This window comes from Crocodylus siamensis, chromosome 3, assembly GCF_052110815.1.
Source record: "Crocodylus siamensis isolate JL-2025a chromosome 3, ASM5211081v1, whole genome shotgun sequence".
NCBI lineage: Eukaryota > Metazoa > Chordata > Crocodylia > Crocodylidae > Crocodylus > Crocodylus siamensis.
The window spans coordinates 177,810,813-177,834,074 of NC_143397.1; the positions used below are offsets into that span (position 1 = coordinate 177,810,813).

A 23,262-nucleotide genomic window follows, 5' to 3' on the forward strand; every position below is an offset into this window, starting at 1 on the left:
GCATTGTAGCTTCCATCGACATTTTTCCTTCGCTCCATCCAAGTGACTGTCATACTCATATTCACATCCTTCTAAGCTAGTCTTCATGCACAGTAAGGGATTTTTTTCAATACCCTGTGATTTGATGTGAAATTTCCTTCCCAGTCAACATAGTGGTTAATTTAACAGGATATTGCAAACTTTGTTTGTATCCTCAGAAAGGAAAAAAAAAGAGGCACATCCATCTATATTTACTGATTCTGATCCAGATTTAAAAGCAGCCTATGTCTACCATTGAAGGACTGGATGCTACATACAAAAACAAGTATATCAGAATAGATATAGGCAAGAGCATAACAATGATACAATACCAGAAAATGGCTGAGGAAATGCAGCCATTTTAGTGGTGACTGCTGTATCATGTACAACACCAAATGAAAAAAAAAACACATTAGAACATTTTATTGTTCAAATCAAGAAATGTTTCAAACTCCTCTAGCTACAAATGAGCTATGAAAGTGGTGCTATTTGTTTAAGGCATCAAGATTGGGAGAACACTCCACTGAGTTGACACTAACTTAATTTCTATATACAACTGCAACTACTGACTGACATTTTGCAATTTAAGGGGTAGGAAATTCAAATTTACACTGGCTCTTCTACTGTCAGGCAAAAAAGCCATATAAAACTCAGAAACTTACAGTTTCATCTCCTACCTGTCAGCATGTCTATGAAAGGCAAGTGCTTGTGTCACCTTCTGTTATTACACTTTACATTATACATAAAAAGGTGTGATGTTCTGCTTCCTTTGAAATGCAGTTTTGTATTCAGCACTGAGCCATATTGTTCTAGTATGGTAGCTTTTATTAAATAACCTATCAATTTAGAAATGGGACTCAGAAGGGTTACTATGTTATTTCACTGTAGTGCTCTAAAGAAAGAAAGATTACTAAAGATTTATTAAATGATATATTTGAGTTTATTCAGAAGAGAATCCCAGTCATTTTAAAAGTTAAACTTTTGCATTTCTACTTGGACAACTATCAAAAACACACACAGACCTTTGCAATTTTTTCCCCTAACACCTGTCCATAGGAACAGAAACAAAAAACCCAAGTGAGTACTACTACCATGAAAGCTGATATAGATATTGATATATATGTAATGGTTCCTTTGTTAGCCTCCATCTCCAGTTGACCCTAGAGGTAATAAAACTAAGATACAAATCACACTACTGTAATTTATTCCAAATCTATACAATAAATGTTTTCCCTTTCATGTTCAACTCCATTTCCACTCATTATGTAAACAATATTATAAATGCAAGCAAAATAATGTAAAGTAAATACACATTTCTGAATATTGGAGAGCTTGTATGAAATGTCATGGTCTTCTCCTTTGCTTTTTCCTCTTTAAAATATAGTATTGAAAGAAGCTGAAAAATACTACCTGACTCCCCCAAAACATCTAATCATATCATCTGATGAATCATCTGATTCACCTTATTGGTCTCATGTAGTACAACACTTTCCTGGTAATACGATTCAAAATAAAGCATGCTAATCTTCCACTTACAGAAAGAAGTGCTCCCCACCTTGATCCCTGAATACTCCATCAGACCTCTGACCTATCCAGCTAACAACCTCGCTCTTTGAAAGGTTGATTGTTTGTAGAAGTGGCAACTTAAATCCCAGAAAAGTTGAGTACAGTTAATAGAGCCTCCTGCTCTTTAAAGTAATTAGAAAACAGAGTGTTCTACTCTTTAGTCTTCAACATATAAATAGCAAAGGTGATACAATCAGTCATGTCCAGTCTATTACCTTTTGGCCAAGTGTGGACATTAAGCTTTTAATTGATCGGATACTGATCTATACCTGTAACAGAATAGAAGTTAGGCACACAGACTGATTTAAAATAGCAGAACCCAGTCTAAGATTTGCTCCCCCCACCAAATGGCAAATATGTTTTCTGTTCACTACCAAGCTAAACACTGCTTACAGAAAACAATGCAAATTAGATTGATTCTGCCTCAGGCTTTTTAAATATCTGCAACTAGCCTTTGTGTTTGCTACATAAAATGGCATGAAGGTATCAAGAAACAGCAGAGTAGAGGGGCCTTTCTACTGAGGGATGCACAGACTGCCTGATGTTACTCTTAAAAACTGTATTATTCATCTCTAATAGGCAAGAGAGCGAGAACATTTTGTAGCCTTCAGAGACCAGGTATAACATATACTTTGGTGACCACCACTTTCAGAGAGTAAAGAAACATGAAGAAAAACCCCCATTAGATCTTCCAGTTACCCTTTCTATCACTGAAGGTTTGTTTCCTACAGCTCATTTTTATTGCTGTATCAAGTTGTTTAAGCTACTTACATTCTCTGAGTTCAAAACTAAAACTCCATCTTACTGTCATACTACTACTTTTCAGTCCAGGTAGACTCACTTTTTATGGGACACTCAACTGTTTCAGTTTTTAAACCTCCTTCAACAACTCCTTTCCTAACCCTTGGCATTTACCTCATCCAAATATATTTAGACAAAGTTAGCATTTACTACATATGACCACTAATTCAATTATACATAATTAGACCTTTGGATTTGTCCTCATTGGCTATCAAATTCCTGCAATTTAAAATTTTTGCTCTTCTGTGAATGCTCAGTTTGGTCAAATATCCTCCAACAATATGATACTCAGGAACATGAACACACTAAATTAGGTGTGTAACTGCATCCAAGAAGCATAGGGAGAATTACTACAGGAAAAGATGCTCCTGGGGTCCATAAAGGGTTGGAGGGGGGGAGGTCATGGCCACCAAGGGGCTTGTGGGGGGAAGGAGGCCTGTGGGATGAAGGGTGTAGGCTGAGGGGGTAGGAGGGTTATTTGGAGTTTGGGGCTGTCACTATAATGGGGGCTGTGAGGCTGAAATGGGGTTTGGAGAAAGAGGGAATGTGAGTGGGAAGGGCTAGGGGTATGACTTCAGTAAGCTTTGGGTTCTTAGTGGGGTGTAAGTGGGGTAGTGAGGGGTTAGAGGGGCTAAGGGGTGATGTGGATAAGTCTATGCAGGGTGCAGTGGGTTCATGGGGACAGTGAGGGGGCATGGTAGGACTCAGTTGGGTATGAGGGGGATGGTGGTTTTGATGGACCTCGAGGCTGAATATGGGGGATATGTGAGATAACAGAGGACAATAGAGCCAGGAGCATCTGAGGTAGTAGCAATGCATAGATCAGTGAGGGGCACTTTGGGGCCATAGCAGAATGTGTGGGGAACCCATGTGTTAGGGTGCAGGGCTGCATTGTATTCCCCTGGTATCAGGTATGTGCCCTATAATGGAGCTGGCAGTCAGCTCCCCTCCCACTCAACTCCGTTACATTTGTTTTTGCTTTCATCTTAAACAGAATACTATATCCTTAAGCCCATAGCATATTAGAAAAGCTTCTAGTTTCTTTTTAAGTGGAGAAAAATATATGTTGCGTTGTGAGAGGATGCACTACACCACAACCCCCTTTTCAAAATCCTAGATTAGCCTATGACTCCAATTACATCCAAAACTTGTTCTAGCAACAAGCCTCTGGAAGTTACAGGTCTCTTGTGTTCAGCACAGGCATGAGTTTAGCAGCCAAATCCTCTAAAGATTCTCATCTGCTCCATCTCTAAACTGCTCCTACTCACTAACATTAACACCTCTGTGATATTAAAACTGTCTTGTTGGTTTTTAACAGACAAGGAATGAAGGAAATGGATACTACTTGATATTAAGATCTCTAGTTTTGGATACTATTTTTCAGACTATTTAGTATTATATGCTACTTTGTATGTTCACAGCAGATCTCTTAATCATTACAGCTGGGAATGCTCAGCACTTCTGCAATTCAAGTCCCAGGTGTCAAAAGTTAGGTACTCAGAAAAAATAATGAATGCACAATTAGTGGTCATCTGTGAAATTTCACTTTTTTACATCAGTTAGCCAGAAGTGTAATTTTTTTACTGTGGCATTGTATTGGATTAGGAATACTATACTGTCTGTTCACAAAACCCCTCTGCCTTATTCAATGCACACCTTCAAACTTCTGCACCAAGAGATATGGGATGCCAAGTTAACAGTCTCTTTTGGTGCATCACCCTTAATTCATTCTGTGAGCACTATTCAATGGTCTTATGCACCAAATAAGCAGACACCCTATGGAAAAAAAGATTTAATTACTTGAGTTTAATTGCAAGAGTTTTAATTATGTGATCACATACTATCATAATTACAACTTGTCTGATTTCTTTATTGATAAAATCAATTGCTCAGAAAATGCAACTCATCAACTCCAAAAAGTGTTTCCATGAAACTGGTTAAACTTTCTGAAATTTCATCAGCTTACAGTTGGAAGGGTATGCTTGGCTTCCTGATGAGGTTTTAGGTAGTTTGGTACCCAGGCCTTGTAGCTCCACAGAGTTCTTCTGAGGCCAGCTTTGGAAGCCAGTTAGCCCAGGAAGCACTAATTAGTTTACTTAATGACTGGTACCTATGGAGACACCATGACCAAGTCCAAATATATGCAAGGGATAGTGACATCAAGGATCAAGAAAGGAAATACTTAAAATGGAGCAGGTTGATATAAAATTATTGGAAATAATCTAATAAGTGTAATAAGCAGGGATCTGGGTTTTTCCTCTTCCTGAAAAAAAACAAAACAAACCCATGGATTTCCCCTTTACCCAAGGAAAATGTGGATTTATCATTCTGACAGAGAAACTCTCAGATTTTCCACTTTCGCAAAGAGCTCTCTGCGGGCTGGCAGAGTTCCAGCCTCAAGGGGCTGGGGAGAGCAGGCAGAGGGTGGTTGGAGAACAGCTTCCATGGGTAAGTTGGTGAGGGGTGGGGATTGAAGCCCCCATAGAGAGAGGGAGGGAATGAGTTGGGCAGGGCTGGGCCTGGGGTTGCTGCCCAGGCAGACAATTTAGAGTCTGGAGCTGCAATGTACAGCTGCACGGCCCTGGTGGGGAGTGCAGTGGGGCCGTGGGTAGTTCATCTGGCAGGTGGGGATGGCTCCCTGCTGCTGCATGTACTCCTGGGGGGCAGGGGTGACTTGTGCCTCCCTGATTTGTTTGTGGGTTGGGGCCAACTGTGGGCTGCCCGCTACAGGCTTGGGCTCCCTTCCCTGCTGCTTTCCCCCAGGGCCTCTGCAGCCCAAAGGGCAGAACCTGGAGCTGCAGGGCAGAGCAGGGTTGTGTGGGGAAGATCCCTGCAGCTGCAATCTCTGTGCTGCTCTAGTGAGGCATCCCCTACCGCTGCTGCATGGGCAGGGGAGACCTTGCCAAGGCAGTGCAAAGCTTGCAGCAGTGCAGAGCTTGTGTGGCCCCGCTGTGCCCCGTAGGGTCACACCCACTGGGCTGTGGAGGTCCTGGGGGAGGGCAGCACGGCGGGAAGCACAATCCTGCAGAGGGCAGACTGTGCCCACCCCCATCCCAGGCACAGGCCACCCTTGCCCCCTGGGAGTGTATGCAGTGGTGAGGAGCCCACCCCACCCCCACAGCAGGTAGGCAGCAGGCAGTGGGGGGGTGGAGCTGGGCTCTGCATTCTGCTCTGCTGCAGCAGCCACTACCACCTGCAGGGAGCTGCAGACCTAGGTCCTTGGCCCCATATCCCTGGCAGCTGGGGGTCCCCTGCGGCAGGGCTCGGGAGGGGTGGGCAAAGGGCACCAGCAGGGCTGGAGGCCGGTGTGGGAGAGTGAAGGGTACTGGCAGGGCTGGGGGGCTGTGGCTTTGGAGGGAGGGGCCTAGACCTGCGCTCTGTGAGCTAAGGGGGCAGGGGGAGCTTTGATTTTTCATGATAAAAAACCCAAAATCAAACACCAAAATTTATAGGTATTTAGAATTTATTTTATTATAGCAATTGAGGCACTGATAGATTTACAATTTTAAAGCAGTTTGGAAGCCTATCAAGAAAACATTGTGTTCAACTGATACCTGTATGTGTGTGTGTGTACGTACACACACACACACACACACACACACACACACACACACACACACACACACACACACACACACACACACACACACACCCCCCCCCCCCCCCCTATATATTTCATTTTAATCACAGATTTTAGGGTTTTAATCAGACAATTTGCATTTGTTTGTTTTTTTTAAACCAGAGAAAACCAGAACCCTTGGTAATAAGTAGGATGCTGAATAGCAGTTTCTTTTCTCTTAATGCTCATTTTTTCTGGAAGTGACAGAAATCAGCATTAGAGAACTACCAAAAATCACAGTTTTCTACTCTTGAAAAGCAAAACTATTCACTTTTCTCCACTTTGGAGCCTCTCCATTTTTTCATTCCCCACCCCCACAAATAGATCTATAGCACAATAATGTTTTAACTTAATAACTCAGGATGCAGATTATTTGATCCGACTGACTGATACTTTTTCAAACAAAGAAGAAGAAGGAAGAAGAAGAAACTGAGCTTCAGGAAACCAGATACAGTCCTTTACATATGTGTATAGATGTTAACATTTGACTGCCTAAAGGTAGGGGTGTTCCACCTCAGCCTGTGGGCTAGATCTGGCCTGCAGTGCTGAATCATCCAGCCTGAAGGGCTTCCCACAGGTCTGGAACTGGCACTGCCACCCTGCTCCTGAATCTCCAGAGCCAGGGGGAGCCCCAAGCCCTGCACACTGAGTCCTGCACCAGATTTCAGCATGCAAAATTACACAGGAGTGGCCCTGGGCCCCAGAACCCAGTTCTGGGGCTCAGCCACTGGGACTTGGTCCTGGGGGATGGGGAAGGGGCCAGGAGGGGGTAGTGCTGGGCCCCCAGAATCTAATCCTGGTGTGCAGGGAGTGGGAGGGGAGTGATACTAGCCCCCTCCCCCCCCAGTTTCGAAGCTGAATGCACAGGGCAAGGAGGGGGCAATGTTTGGTCCCAGGGCCTGATCCAGCCTGCAGATGGGCCCCACACCCCTTGTCTGGCCCACAGGGCCAAAAAGTTGAGCACCAATGGCCTAAAGCATTCCCACTGTCTCTTGGTCACATGTTAGTTGTTGCCCTTGGACAAAAGATGGTGTGCTATCAGTTGTACAGTTAGATGCAGTCATTGCTCTGATCCAGAAGCAATATCTAATTACATGCCAAAAGGATAGTAAGACTTTTGAGACCAGTTTCAAGTTTCCTCACCACTAATGAAAAATGGAGTTTGTAACTGAACCGATATGCCTTCTGCCCATCTACCTATAAAACTCAAACTGAGCAAAATTTCAATTTTACAATTTGACTGAAAGATCATTTTGAGGAAAGTTGGTGAGTTTGGGATGAAAAATGTGGGCACTGAATATGAGACCTACTGAAATAAAGACCATCTCCCAAGAAACGTTGTTGCAAATGCAGACTAGCATACACAAATGCTATTTAAAAATATTTAGAAGTTCAGGGTTAAGTTGTAGTTTTTGAGACAGCATACTGCTCCTTTGTAATTGGGCATCTCTCTATTGAACTGGTCAGCTTTTGCTTTACGCTGCCTCCCAACTGTGATTCAAAGTGTATTTTACTTGATGAATAATCATCTGAACTAGATCATATTTACACAGGCTTTAGGTAACTAGAGAGCCCTGCCTGCCTAGATAGACTGTCCTTGTATCTACTTGATCAGTCACTTCACCAGGTAAGATGATTTGGGTTAAACCCAATGACCCGAATCCAAGATGACATTGAGTTTGAGAGGACCCCATTCCCTCCCCATAATTAGATTCTACACATGGAAAATTATATATTTATTATAATTTTCCATATACAGAATCTAATTGTGGGAGGGTTATCTTAAATGAAAGCAGGGAAAGCAGTGATAAGGGACAAGCGGTGGGGAAAAGCAGCTATAGCATGGGAGCAGGCAAGCAGCAGTGGGAGAGGCAAGCAGCCTGACCCCCCGCATCCCTTGTTTCTTGTCTTCCATCCCTCCCCTCCGCCTCTGACCAACACTGTGCCTCTGTCCCCCTCACAGCCTCTCTCCACACTTGCAGCCCCAGCTACCTGTCCCCTGGACACTTCCCCCACCTCTCCCCTCCCTTCTGCTGCCATTACCAGTTGATTCAGGAGCAGGGGGCAACCCAGAGCCATTATTGCAGGAAACAGCTGTGCAAAGCCTGACTCACTCAGGGATAGGAGCTCCTGCCTGCCCCACCTCCTCACTCTGTTTCCCCTGCTGGCTGGGAGCAGGTGCTGAAAGAAACCTGCATGCTGCAACTCCTGTACCCAGTTGAATCAGGCTCCCTGCAGCATGGGGCAGGACTGGCTCTGGGGCTTCCCCTGCACATGGATCAGTTGAGAACACCACTGCTCGCCGCAGCTCCTCGCTACAGCACTCCCATGCTCAATTGTAACACAAGGCTTTGCTTTCCCCTTGTTGGGTGGAGTGGGGAGGGGAGACTGAGCAAGTACAGTGTATTGTACAATCAAATGCATCTTCTCGATGCTGCATTCTACCAGGAAGAAATTTCTGCTCAAAGACCAAAGTAATCTGCACTGTTTCTATTTTACTAGTAATGCCTATATTGATCTAGATAAGCAAACAAGAACTCGTACACTCATTTTAAAAATATTTGTTAAAGCAGTATAAGAAAAAAAACGTGGGGGGAGGAGGTAAATGTGCTTAAATAAAAGTGATTTCTTCATCATAGACAGAGCAATTATCATCATAATTTAACTGCGATTTCATATTAACAGTTTGGATGATTATTCATCAAGTAAATTTCATATTAACTTTTGCCATTAAATATTTTGTACTGGTCCAGATATTTCATTAAAATAAAGAAGTCTGTCTACTATCAAATAGCTAGCATGCATTTCCCCCCTACTTGCCTCCCCACCCTCCTATTTTCCTTGCTTTGTTAATTTTCAACACTAAGGGTAGAATTTTTTACTTAATTTTTGAGAGGCCAGGATTCTTATGGATGATATCTTTCATTGGACCAGCTGCATGGTTATGAGAGACTTAGACAAGTTTTCAAGTGTGCTGCATTTCTTTTTCAGGTCTGAGGTAAAAGCAGGCACAACAATCAGATGGTAGCTTCTCTTACTCTACTGTGATCTTAACAACATATTACAAAGATCAAACCTCTAGACTTTCTTCTCCCAACCCCCATCAATAACAGCTGTTTGGACTCTGGTGACTATCCATACCCTTTAAGAGTACTAATCTGAAGCTGTGCCATTCCCTGTAAAAGCTGATCCTCCCATGGAGTTTGTGTAGCCTACATGTACTCTATTTTAATCTACACTGAAATGCAGCCAACAATAGTCAAAAGCCACTGGGTGACTGACTTTAATAAGAGTATGAGAGCTGAGGGAAATCTGTCTTAATATGACTAACAACTCTGCACAGAAGGCACTACTACTTGCAATGAATAACATTCTTAGCATGAAATCTGCTACTTCTATCCTGTCTTAGACCAGGAAATTAAAAACTTTATCAGAATTTAAAGTTTGACAGCTCAAATACAGTAGCTTGCTAATATATTACCACTGGTTGTTGTACGTCAAAATACACTTTAATTTTTACACCACACTCTATCCTCTTGAAACTCAACATGTGTAATCATAACAAATGCCCTTTAGGCCTGTTATGCATTATTTTTCTTTAAATTTAAAACTTTTTATTTTATTTATTTATTTTTTAACAACAAGGAGTGTGCAATAATGAATTGGCTTCCCCTCCTACCCAGCTCACCCTATATGATCTGACTGTTCTTTTAACAAATTTAAACAAAAAAGTGTTTGTGAGGAAAGTTTATTTAGCATTTTTAGTCTAAAAACATTTTCCTTCCTTCACTATCCAGCTACAAATACTGCTATGCATCAGACAACTATGTATTTTTTCACATTGATAAAAAATAGTGGTTCTAGCAATTGTAGCTGAAAGCAACATACCATGCTCTTCTTGGAAAAATCAGAATAATAAAAACAAAATCCCAAACTACACCTCTCCCACAAAAACATTCAAGAGGGATTTGTGCACCTTAGAATTGATGCCATGACTTGACATGATCCCAGATCTCACTGGGGGTTATATTTAAGTAGATGTTTGTAAGTAATCTGAGGAGTATTCAAGCCTCAACTTTTTACAGTACATCTGCAGTAGAAAGTATTGCTGTTACAGTTAAATCATTTCCCTGCAGAACTATGGAAGCATGCATACTGCTAGATCAGGGCTGTCCAACTAGGAGCACGAGGAGCTTAAATTGCAACCTGCCCTCAAGGCCCCAGTCCAGCCACTGCTTTTCTCACTGCTCAGGCTGTGGAGTCTCGGCTCCTCCTCCATCTTCTGGCTGCCGCTTCTTCCACCCTCTGCCTCAGGAGACTTGACAGAGTTGACACATGGAAGAGCTGAGGGTGAGTCTGGGGTGTGCAATGTACAGGGGCTAGGGGAAGGTCACAAGGGGTTACAAGCATGCAGTGCGGTGTATGGGGGGAGGAGGGAGCGCTCACACAGGTGAGCTGTGCAGCAGTGTTGCTGGGGAAGCATACATGTGTTGTTCACCCCAGAGGGACCATGGCTCACCCTGGTGCAGTTCATGGGACAAGGTAACCCTCAGCCACTTAGAAGTTAGACAGCCCCGTGCCAGATTATCATCATCCATTTGGTTCCAGTCATATTAAGTATTAACATAATTTGTCATCTCCCCTTCCTCATTCTCTTGATGTGTACTTCCAGTGAAAATTTTGGCTTAATATTAACCCTAGACTCTACCTTAGCAGCTTTGAGGATGCAAACTGACTTAACAAGACATGTAGAAGCAGGCGCTTAAGCATATATTAAAATCTAGGATTATTAAGTCATTATCTATTATGCTCTAGGGCTGTGAAATTATTTGCCAATGGGAAATTAATCTCCATATCTTCTCATTTACTCCAAAAGCTTACTCTTCTAATATTTAGAACTTTCTTGGGAAAGTATAAATGAAAATTAAGTGGCAATTAATAAAGGATGAGGAACTATAATGTAAAAGCCACAAGTGCACCCAGCAGGGCACAATGTCATCAATGAAGTGTGTAACTCTGGGGCTGCAAAAGGCCATACACTTAACTGAAGCATGCACTTAACCAAACTAATTCTGAACAATGCTCATTATGTGCACAGCACTGCCAAGCTGTTATACTGACAGCTCCAAAACTGACTAACTCCTGTCATTTTTAGGGCTTCAAATAGCACTTGCTATTTGACAGATGCTTCCTCTTCACCAATACTATCCTGCTCACAGAAGTACACTTATCGTACAAAGTAGGGGAATGAAACATGCTGTGTACTTATGCAGTTTTATATCCTTAATTGATATGCAGATAAAGCAAGAAATAAGCAACAAATTGAGACTGATACTGTGCTAAGCAGTTATGTAAATTATACACTTCTCCAATATGCATAAAATAGAGTGTACTGAATTTAGTGTTCCCTGAGAAGATTAAAATTGTTGGACAAACTGAAGAACCATCTCCCACCTACTGATGCTGTTACAATGGGACTGAGCACCAAACAGAGGGGATTATTAAAGGATTAGTCTGCAGTAGAGAAGATTGGGTGGCAGGGGAAGGGGGGATTTGATAGCAGCCTTTAACTACCTGCAGGTTGGTTACAAAGAGAAATGGAGCTAGAACTAGCCTGTTCTCAGTGGTGGCTGATAATGACAGAACAAGGAGCAATGGTCTCAAGTTGCAGCAAGGGAGGTTAAGGTGGGATATTAGGAAAAACTCTGTCACTAGGAGGATGGTGAAACACTGAAACAGGTTACTTACAGAGATGGTAGAATATCCAACCTTGGAGGTTTCTAAAGGCACGGCTTGACAAAGCCTTGGCTAGAATGATGTAGTTGGGGATGGTCCTGCTTTGAGAAGGGGGGTGGATGAGATGACCTCCTGAGGTCCCTTCCAACCTTAATTTTATATGATTCTGTAATTCTGTGTGAAAAAACTGTGATTTTAAAGAACTGTAATAAAGGCTGAAGCACCAGTTCTGACACTGTGTGGTTAGAGTAGACATGTGTTCAATTTCATCCTCCCATGACAAGCACAGAAGACATCAAAATATTTCTGGTTCATATCAGCATTTGACCAGAATAGTTAAGGAAGCCAATGAAGCCCCTTTAGAATGTTGACCACAATTTATTCTTTGCATTTGATCAAGCCAAGTATCAATCAGAATTGGGTTACATCCAATTGCTCAAGGCAATATCAGGGTTATGAAGTATTCAATATTCATACTGAAGTCAGGTATAAAGCAATAAGACTTTGACTGAGATGATAAATTCTGATGATAAATTCTGTCTATTGTAACAAAACAGAACCTCAACAAAAAATAATGCAACCAGGCATAGCTTACTCAGTAAAAGCAAATTCTGTTTAGCAGAGAACAGAAGAGAATCAGAAATTTTCCCAGCCAGATGGACAAGAAAGAGGCAAGGCAGAAAAAAAAGTCCCCCATGCACTTCCATAAAGTAAAAGACTACAGCAGTGCAGAAAAGTTGGTCACTTTGCTGATCAAGATGATCCCGTTTCAGAGAATCTTTGGGCACTTACACACGTTACATTTTTGTCAAGCACTGCAGAGCACTTTTAAAATGGCTGATTGTATGAAAATGTAACCCTCCTCAAATAAAGTATTAGATGAAGGTGGTCTACTTTAGAGCACTTAGGGAATTTGTGTTCTCTAACCTAGGGACAGAAGCTACACATAACCTGGTATAAGTGATTGGAAACCGGTTCAAATCTTTAACGCAACAGAAGTTCAGTGCACGTAAACTGCTTTCAAAATGGCCAAAATTGGTTAAAGTAAACCTGGATGGATGTAGTATCAGACTTAACTGATTTAGTTTAAATTGGTTTACTGAATTTCTGTCCCAGATTCTTTCCAGATTCAAGTTAATTCACAGTCTCTCAGCATACAAGGATGCTTTCAACCTCCCTTGAAAACACCCCCTCTCAGGGCAGATGGGCTAGTCTTGGTTCAAGCCGTCTGGTTCCAGCCAACCAGGGAGCCATGCTGTAGTGCCCCCATGCCTTCTGGCCTGAGCCACTGCAGGCATGCGGCTGCATTTCTGGAATCAAAAGAAAATGTCTGTTCACTTGCCTCTCAATTGAATCTACGCAATTTAGACTAACCAGAGAAGATGGAATCGATTCAGCCTCAGGATTTTTGATGGTCTGTACTTAGCCCTAAGGTTAATTTTCCATGTGTTGCAGGCTGGGCTGATGCAGCCCAGCCTCACCCGCAGGGCTGCTAGTAGGGGGAAGGGGAGTGGGAGAGAGAGAGCAGCCCTAAGCTGCCAACTGAGGTGTGCTACCGAGTTGGAGGTGGGGGGTGGAATGGAGCCCCCCCACCACCTTGTGCCCTCTGTCCCCCATTACCCTAGGTGAGGCATTGCGGGGAGGCAGCCTGGGCCTGTGAGGCAAGGGGACTCTATTCCACCTCCCCCCCCCCGCCCCAAATGTAGCCAAGCCAAAGCAGAGAGGGGGAAAGAAGCAGTATGGGCTGCTGGCTTGCTTGGCCTGAGCTAGAGAGAAGACGTGTGGAACGGAGCCCCCTCACCTCATGGGCCTGGCACAGTTCCCTCAATACCTCACCAGGAATAGCTAGGGAGAGGGGTTGTGAGGCAAGGGGGGACTCCATTCTACTACACCCCAGGTCCAGCCAAACATCAAACTCCAGCTGGCAACTCTGGTGGGGAAGGGGGGCAAGGCTGGGGAGAGGGGCTTCTGAAGTGCCCTGCCTGCTGGCGAGGGCCAGTGCAAGCAGGTTCCAGCCCCCCCACCATGACCCAATAGGCCATGGGGAGTTTTAAGCCCTACCTGGTGGATTGGAGGAGAGTGGGGGGTTGGAGCCTGCCTTTGTATAAAGCACCATGGGGAGCAGGGGTTTTCAACCTTTTTGCATCATTGTATCCCCTGGTGGCCAGATGTGGAGCAGTGTACCCCCAGCTGCCAAGTGCGGAGGGAGCGGGGCAACAAGTGGCCGGATGCAGAGTGGTGGTAGCCACTGCCAGGTGGACGGTGCCTGCACAGTAGTGCAGGATGCTGTGTGGCAATGCTCCGTTCCTGCCCGTCCACACGTACCCCATAGGGCCGTCTCAAGTATCCCATGAGTTAGAGCATGGTTAAGGTACATTGATCAGCACCTTATGGGGCAAGAAAGGTCATGTTCAGCGATTCTGGAGAACATACGGGTATTCTAGAATCACAGAGACTGCTACAGTTACCAAGTGTAAGACAGTGAAACTCACTGCAGCGTGATGCAAAAAGAAGTGCTAACGGGTTGAGTCTTGCAAGAAGTATAAGCTACAGTCAAGAGAGCAAGGAGCCACTGGATTCTCTTTCAAATGCAGGTTAGAAGGAATCTTATGGGTGACAGCAGCAGTGGAAACAGAGTTATGCGATTCAAGGTCAAAACTCCTTTCTAACTTCAGAAACTGCTCATTGCAGTGAGCATCCTAAAAGCACTGGGAAGCCAGCAAAGACAGACTTCAGGAACACACCTAACAAAGAGGTTTGTTGGGGAATGCAGCTGCCGTACCGGTTTGGTATCCCTTTCTCCCTGACCACTCTAGTTATTTTCTGCTGGAGAGCAGCTCTAACAGCTCATTGAAAGTTGCAGCATTCCTGAGGTAGGGGACCAGGTGGTATAAAAGGAAAGCTTAAAGACAGTTTTTCCACTCTTTACCTCCATAACACTGAGGAACAGTTAAGAAGAACAGAGACTCTGGACTCAAGTTTCTTCCCAGGTAATGCAACCCGAAATCAACACCACAACATTAATTTTTTTATGAAGACACAGATCACCACTGGAAGAGCTAAGCAGGTCAAGATGACCTCTTCACCCTCCAGATGCCATAATTTAAAGTTGTACTCTCCATGTTCCATTTATGTTAGGACAACTTTTCTGCAGCCTGCAGAACTAGCACATGTGGGCACACACACACATACACACACACTTTCTTTAAAGCTGCAATTGCTGCCATTAAATAGCTCTGCTTGAAACAAAATATTTCGTGTACCTTCTTGAACAATGAGAATTATCTACAAGAAGGGAAACAGAAAACTCGGTAGGCCAAAATGAAAGAAAAAGCTATGCTACATTGTTGGTGTTCTTAGTGGAACTGTAGTGTCAATAAATGCAATACATTTCCTCCAAGAATTCAGTCTCAATATCATTTTTTATGAAACATATATGTCATTCCAAATCAGAGGCACAGGAAGGAAAAAAGTATATAATGAAGTAGGAGAACAAAAGGCACATTTACACAAGAAATGAAAGCTGCACGAGATGACACAGTCAACAGAGAACGACTGTTTAATGTTTCAATGACTCTTCAATATCTTTAAATCTTTAAGCTCTGCCTTTTGCAAAAGACCAGCTTTTAACCAAAAGTCTGAATGTTTCTTATAATAATATTTACTTTTAAGTTTAGCTACAGGAATAAGATAGGAAGGCAATTCTCAGACTTCAGCTCTGTGATCAGAATAAGGTACCACTCAGCGAAGACAAATTCTGAGAAAGGGCTCAAATTGAAATCTCTACTGTCTGCAAGCGTTTTGATAATTGCCGTATTATTGTTCCCTATGGATGCTGGCTAATAGGAAGATGGAGGCTTAGGAGAGCACAGCTGTTCCTACAGAGCCTGCTTTTCCTGAAGGTGTATACTGTAAATTCCAGGCAGGATCATGCAAACAGAAAGCTATGTTGTCACTATGAATGCAAAGTCCTTTGTGATAAAATCTGTCATTCATCACTGCAGTACAAGCCTGAAGAGATATCATATGGGTCTGCAAGACAGCAGTGATAGTTAATGGGTTTAGTCTCTAAGGGAAGCCATGCAGTAGGTAATCAGTTTGGTTTGTAAGAATTTGATTGGAAGCCATGGAGTTCATAACAAACTATTACATAAAATAGATAATACTTCATATGTGACAAAAATACAAAGCTGGGATCTGAGCAGTCACACACTTTGTATTAATCACCATCTAAAACAGAGGGACAAATTCCATCCTATTTTGCATTCATTCAGCCCTTTCTACTTCATTGGCTTGTATGTATATAGTTACAGACCTATTCAAATTGCAGTTTCACAGATTTTGTGAAATCAGGTAATCCGCAAAAAAGTAGATTCTTAATATTAAATCGGCTTTGGTGACCGATTGGCTGAGAGGGTTGCCTGTTGTGTGGCCCCACCGGTCTCCACCAATCATGATGGGGGCAGTGCATGACAAACAGCCCTCTCAGCCAATCAGTGGCAAGAGGCATGGCCATATGATGGACAGACCTCTTCACCAATCAGTGGGGGGTGGTGCTACTGGGGCCCCTCAGCTGATCAGACACATGGAGCAGCTACTATGGTAAGCCTGTGAAAATGGTGGCCAGCCCCATGAACTACCAACTAAATTGGCCAGCCACTGCCTTGATTCTTGTAGACTGATGTATATAATTGAAGGTTTTAGCCACAGTGCATATAAAGTAATAGCTATAAATAATGTTACACAAAAATCATAGAAGTCACTATCCTGTATAAATGAACTTTACAAAAGTTTACAAAAAGATGCTGAAAAGTAGATTCTTAATATTAAATCTGCTTTGGTGACTTAATCATCTTAAGTAGCAGAATTGATAAAAGACCTTTGGAGGTCATAATAACACATGGTAGTAACTTCTCAGTATCTTTTCTAAGAGTAGTAGCATTCACTAAAATAAAATAAACAAAACAAAACAAAAACGGAGGTTATGGCAATGCACCTGGGTGGCTAGGACAGGTCCATCTCATGGGGGAAATAGTGACATCCAGCTGCCACCAGTACAATTGTGTGGCTATGGTGGCAGCATGTTTTTCCCCATCCCCTCCCCCTCAACTTCCTGCCACAATTCCATACCCAGAGCAAGTTCCCTGGTTGCCCCACCCTAGTTATGCTACTGGAAATAAATACAACAATAAAAAGTAGAGGTGCACTGATACATCGGTGCCATATTGGACTGGAATTGATGAGGAAAATTGAGAGTACTGGCAGTCAGCCTTTTTGTCTGATGTGGCTGATAAATGCCACATGCATGCATGTAGCCAGAGCATGCACAGGGCCAGGGGTGCAACCTGGCAGCGTGGAGAACAGCCAGGACTAGCTGGTAAGTCTGTTGTGGGGGAAGGCACATGGGCAGGGGGTGGGAGGCAGATCAAGGCCCCCGTAGTAAGGGAGGGAGGAAGTGGGAGTGGGGCTGGGACAAAGGCAGGTGCTGCCCAGCTGGGGCAGAGCAGAGAACTGGACAAAGCCACAGCTTGTCCGGGGGGCGCAAGGGGGAGCCGGTTGCCACCAATGCATGCACCCTAGGAGGGCAAGGGGGCATGTACCCCTGGATTTGAATGCAGGCCAAGGGCAGACTGCAGTTGCGGCCTGGGGCCCAGGGATGCATCAGGCTCTTCTCAGGAGGGGGCTGGGTAAGGCTGTGCTTGGGTTGGGCAGTAGTGGTGCTGAAAGCGAGAGTTGGGAGGGCTGCAGCCACCCCAAAATTTGCCATAGCCTCCGCTCCCACTACAACTGCCACACACCCCTAGCGCAGTCCAGCTCAGCCCCACACCAAAAAGAGTCCAGTGCAGCCCCTGCCTGGCAGAAGCCAGCCCTTGCCCTACGCACAGATCCAGGGGCACCCCCCGCCCCCCCGTGTCCTCCCAGGGTGCGCACAGCAGTGGGAGCCATCTCCCCCCTCTCTGCACCTCTTGGACGTGTTGCAGTACTGTCCTGTGCCCTGTCCCAGCTGGGCAGCACCTGCCCTTAACCCTGCTTCAGGGCCAGCCCCACTCCATCCCTCACTGCAGGGGCCTCAATCTGCCTCTCCCCATGCCCCTTCTCCCACAACAGATTTACCAGCCAGACCCGGCTGCTTTCCATGCTGCAGGGCTGCATATTAGAATCAGATCAGCATCAGCCAATATGGCTCGTTAAAAATTGGCCATCAGTATCAGCCCAAAAAAATCTCTATTGGTGCACACCTAATAAAGAGGAAAAGAATTCTATGTAGTTGACTGTGATAGCAGAGACAAGACTCAAAGACCCATTATATCAGTTTTTTAGTGCAGAGTTGGGTACCATTTGCCACTGCGGGTCATCAATTGTGACCAAGCCCTCAGCCACAGGCCATGAGTCTCTGCCTCTTGGAGCATTTAAGCTGACTCAGCTTACCCTCACAGCTGATTCAAGTAGCCAGTGGTGATGGAAACAGCTAAGTTTAGCAGGGAAGAGCGGGGGGGGGGCTGGGTGGAGGGACGAGACAGAACACAGCAGGCAGTAGGACCTTGGGGATGCCCACTCTGGTGCCTATATGGAATGTACTGCTGATGCCCTGTACTGCTGTGGGCTAGATAGAATCACTTTGGGGCCTGGGTATAGCCCATGGACCATGGATTGCAGACCATTGCCTTAAAAACTGAGAGGCACTAAATGTTTATCCAAATAACATTTCTGCCAGGAAAGCAAATGTTATCCTTATTTTACAGGTGATGATTCATTCAAGGTAATAAAGGAAACCTCAAACTTTAAGGTAAATTCAAGGTAGGTCTTCTTATCCCAGGCCAAAACCACAAAGTCATTCTTCTACTCTTAAAATGCCAATATAATGAGCAATTCATTGGACTGGACCCCAGAGTCAACAGCATTTCAAGCCACAGTTACTCCACAGTTCAACACTGTTCAGTATGTGTGTGTACACCAGATACCCCCCACAAAGGATTCATGTGCTAGCACCCACTCATGACTGGAACTGGGTGTTCTTGTCACAAGTCCTGGGATGATCCAAAAGTGTAAATGCAGATGAGGTGCAGAACAACCTGGTCCAGCTTTACCTCATAGAGGTTAGGGCCACACTAATCATGTGCCAGGCCGAGAGAGGGAGGGACAGAGGGATTCTGGATGAACTGTATACAGTGTTGTTCCTTACCATGTTCTGGAAGAGTCAGCAGTGAGGGGGACTGCACTTAAGTGCTACCACATGTCTTATTCAGATGGGTGACAGTAACCTATTCTCATGGTAGCTTTGGACTAGTGTTTTGCCTGGCAGGGGAAGCACCGTGACCACATGGGCAGGCTCCCCAGGGCAGATGATTGTCTCTGATACGTCCTCCATCGGAGGTCTATACTGAGCAGATTCTTTTTGGTGTTGGGTGGTGGAACCGGAGCTTGCTCCATCCACTCCATGCATTGACCTGGTATAACAGTGCTTCCAGGACCAGCGCAAAAAAACCAGAAAAAAAAAAGGTTCCTAATGTGGGCTATGTGTTTCACAGTCAGGTGTAATGTTGGCTGCATTTAAATCAACTTCACAGTTAATTTCCATTGCTGAGCACATGCTGCTTTTGGCAGCAGTTTAACGATAGACAATGTATTTAATGAAGTTTTCTTGTATGCGTTTATAAGATGAGGGGTATTTTTTCCCCCTATACCAATTGGGGGGGAATGTCATCTTGTATTCAAGTAAATATTGTAATCATTGCTTGCTCTTCATCCTCCATGCTGTATTCTTGCAGTCAGATCTGCCCCACTTTCTACCACACACAGACCAGGAGCATGGGTAACAAGCAGGAGGATCTTGAACTCTTGCTTGCGAGCAATAACTTTGACCCAGTGGGACTGACTGAAACATGGTGGGATTCTACTTATGACTGGGTGGTAGGAATAGAGGGTGATAGGTTGTACAGGAGAGATAGGGGAGGAAAAAAAGAAGGGAGTGTTGCTCTCTCTGTCAAAGAACAGTACACATCTTCCCTCAACAAACTGGGATCAGAGGATGGACAGGTGGAGACTCTGTGGGTTAGGATCCAAGGGGGTCAGGGGGAAAGGGACCTGGTGGTGGGGGTCTACTACAGGCCTCCCCACCAGGAGGATGAGGTAGACGAGGAGTTTTCCAGGCAGCTCTCAGAGGCTGTGTGATCTAGAGGCATGGTAATCATGGGGGACCTTAACTACTCAGACATATGCTGGGAGGAACAGTCAGCTTGGATCTAACTGCTCACACAGGTTCTTAGCCTGTATTCAGGACCTCCACGTAACACAGGAGGTATTAGGAGTCCCACCAGGGGTAATGTCTTGCTCGACTTGGTGTTGGCCACAGGGGATGACCTGGTGGGGGACCTGCAGATTCAAGGCAACTTAAGGGACAGTAATCACCAAATGATAAAATTCACAATCCAAAGAAGGACAGGCACTATACCTAGCAGGACACAGGTGCTAAACCTTAAAAAACCAACAACAACAACAGCCAACTTTAATAGGCTCAGGGGATTGGTTAGCAGGGTACTAGGAACCAAGAGCCTAGATGCTTTGGGGGTCAAGGATGAGTAGCATTCCTCAAGGATACCATTCTTTGGGTTCAGAGTGAGATAATCCCATGGCAGGGAAAAGGGGGCAAAGGGGCCAGGAAGCCTTTTTGGCTAACCAGGGCCATTCAGGATACCTTAAGGGCAAAAAAAGAAGCATACAGAAAGTGGAAGTAGGGGGTAGCTAGCAAGGAGGAATACATTTCCTTGGCCCACACCTGCAGGGAGTCAGTCAGGAAGGCCAAGGCAGCTCTAGAACTCAGGCTAGCAGCAGGGATTAAGGACAAAAAGAAGGACTTTTTTTAAGGTACACTGGGAGCAAAAGGAGGGTGCAGGGTAGCATAGGACCCCTACCGGACAGGTGGGGGGAGCTTAGTGATAGATTGCAGGAACAAGGCAGGGCTCTTCAATGACTTGTTTGCCTCTGTCTTCTTAAATAGGAATCTAGAGGAACACTCAATATGCATCACGGACACCAATAAGGGGAACATCAGCCAACCAATGGTCAGTGCCATCACAGTAAAGGGACACTTGGAGGGACTGGATGTGTTCAGATCACCAGGACCAGAGGGACTCCACCCATGGGTAATGAAGGAATTAGCAAGTGTCATAGCCGAACCACCGGCAAGGATATAAGAGCACTCATGGTGCTCGGGTCAGGTCCCAGAGGATTGGAAGAGGGCCAATGTCATCCCAATCTTTAAGAAGGAAAAGGAGGACCCGGGGAACTATAGACCAATCAGCTTTACCTCTATCTCTGGGAAAATCCTTGAAAAAATTATCAAGGAACACATCTGTGGGAGCCTGCTGGCTAATGAGATGTGGAAGGGTAACCAACATGGGTTTATAGCAGGCAGGTCCTCCCTGACCAACCTAGTTTCATTTTATGATAAGGCCACCAAATGTTTAGATGCAGGAGTTGAGGTGGATGTTATTTATCTGGACTTCAAGAAGGCCTTTGACATGGTATCCCATACCATCCTTATAAATAAACTGAGGAGATATGCCTTGGATGATTAAATGGTAGACTGGGTAGCAAACTGGCTCAAGGGTTGCACTCAGAGAGTGGTGGTAGATGGATTGGTGTCAGCCTGGAAAGATGTGTGCAGTACAGTCCCTCAGGGCTCAGATCTGGGGCCAGTGCTGTTCAACATCTTCACTGGTGATCTGGATGAAAGGGTGGAAAGCACCCTGTCCAAATTTGTGGATGACACAAAAATATGGGGTGAAGCTAACACCCTGGAGAGGAGGAACCAGATCCAGGCTGACCTAGACAGGTTGGGTAAGTGGGCAGAGCGCAACAGGATGCAATTCAATAAGGACAAATGCAAGATGCTGCATCAAGGGAGAAAGAACTGCCATCATACCTATAGGCTGGGGGGCAACTTTCTTAGCACCACTGAGGCAGAAAGAGATCTTGAAGTCACTGCTAACTCTAGGATGAACATGAGTCGTCACTGTGATGAAGTAGTCGGCTGAGCCAATTGCACCTTGTCATGCATCCATAGGCGCTTCACAAACAGGTCCAAGAAGGTGATTTTCTTTCTGTATGCAGCACTAGTCAGGCCACAACTGGAGTACTGTGTCCAGTTCTGGATGCTGCAGTTCAAATGGGATGCAGACAACCTGGAGAGGGTCCAAAGAAGAGCCACTTGTCTGATTGGAGGTCTGCAGGGAAGGCCGTATGAGGAAAAGCTAAGGGACCTTAACCTCTTCAGCCTCTCCAAGACAAGGCTGAGGGGGGATCTTGTGGCAGCATACAAATTCATAAAGGGGAGAGCAACATGAAATAGGCGATGATCTGTTCACCAGGGCACCCCCTGGAACAACAAGGAACAATGGCCATAAGCTACTGGAGAGAAGGTTTAGACCAGACATTAGAAAAAAGTTCTTCACAGTCAGGGTTGCCAGGATCTGAAATGGGCTTCCAAGGGAGGTGATGCTCACCCCATCCTTGGGGATCTTCAAGAGAAAACTGGACAGGTGACTGGCTGGCATCACATGATCCCAGGTTTGGTGACCCTTTTCTTGCCTGCCAGGTGCAGGGAGTCAAACTAGATGGCCCACTGAGGTCCCTTCCAACCCTAGAATCTATGAATCTTCCTCCCAAGCAGTTTGACAGAGTTGTTTAAATTTAACAGTAATTCTAAGATCCCTGTGATAGAGTGGGAAACCTAGCTCCTGGCTGCAAAATAGGACCCGAGGAGTAAAGATGCTAGGTCCCAGGATAGCTCAGAAACTGTTATCACTTTAATCTTCATAATTCAGAACAAACGGGTTCTCTCAGAACAAAAATTTCAGTATTCTTTGTTCTGGGACAAGTATCCCAAAAATAGTTGTAATATGCCATAAGTATACATCTCCTAGTAGAAAACTTGAGTGTGCAGGTATTCAGTTTCTCCCAGAACAAAAATAGCAGTTTTGGGAAAAAATAACCCATCTCACTCCTGGGAGAGCTTTTCCTGGGAAGATGCATGACTGAACATTTCTATGCTGCTTGACTCCTAACAGGAAGCAGGAGTTGAGAACTGGGAAAATGCTCCCTGTGCCTGCCTGAGACTAGGATCACCCCCATCTTGGGAGAAGTTGTCAAGTGGCAGGGAGAGGCTCCCAAGCATTCCTCATACCAGGGTCATCCCAGTCTGGAGGAAGATGCAGGGGCAGCTGCTCCTGCCCCTTCCAAACACTGTGTGGGAAGGGGAGAAGCAGGTACCTACTGCTTCCTGCCCACTCTCCAGACTGTAGCCCCTGGTCTGAGCAGGAAGGGGGGGAGGGGGTCCCTAGGTTCCCAGAGTGTAGCAGCAGTCACTCCTGTTCCCAGGTCTGAGAAGGGGGTGTTTTTCTCTACTTCTCCAATCCCACTTGGGATGGGAGGACTGGAGCAGCTGCTGCTCCATACATTTTACCCAGAGTTGGATCACATCATCATCTTGGGATAGCATGAGGAAGAGAGAGTGGTGGCGG

At 44.9% G+C, this 23,262-nt stretch overlaps 1 protein-coding gene, 1 long non-coding RNA gene and 1 pseudogene across 3 annotated transcripts in view; 2 read left to right on the forward strand and 1 right to left on the reverse strand.

Moving 5' to 3' along the window:
* CHST9 (carbohydrate sulfotransferase 9) overlaps positions 1-23,262 on the reverse strand; it is a 176,066-nt gene that overhangs the window by 133,699 nt on the left and 19,105 nt on the right. The window lies entirely within an intron of this gene.
* LOC149869176 (uncharacterized) lies at positions 10,246-21,319 on the forward strand. The gene is made up of 3 exons (XR_016441413.1): positions 10,246-10,354; positions 18,484-18,538; positions 20,739-21,319. It is a non-coding gene; the product is annotated as an uncharacterized LOC149869176 (long non-coding RNA).
* Positions 19,003-19,225, forward strand: LOC149869177 (U2 spliceosomal RNA; annotated as a pseudogene).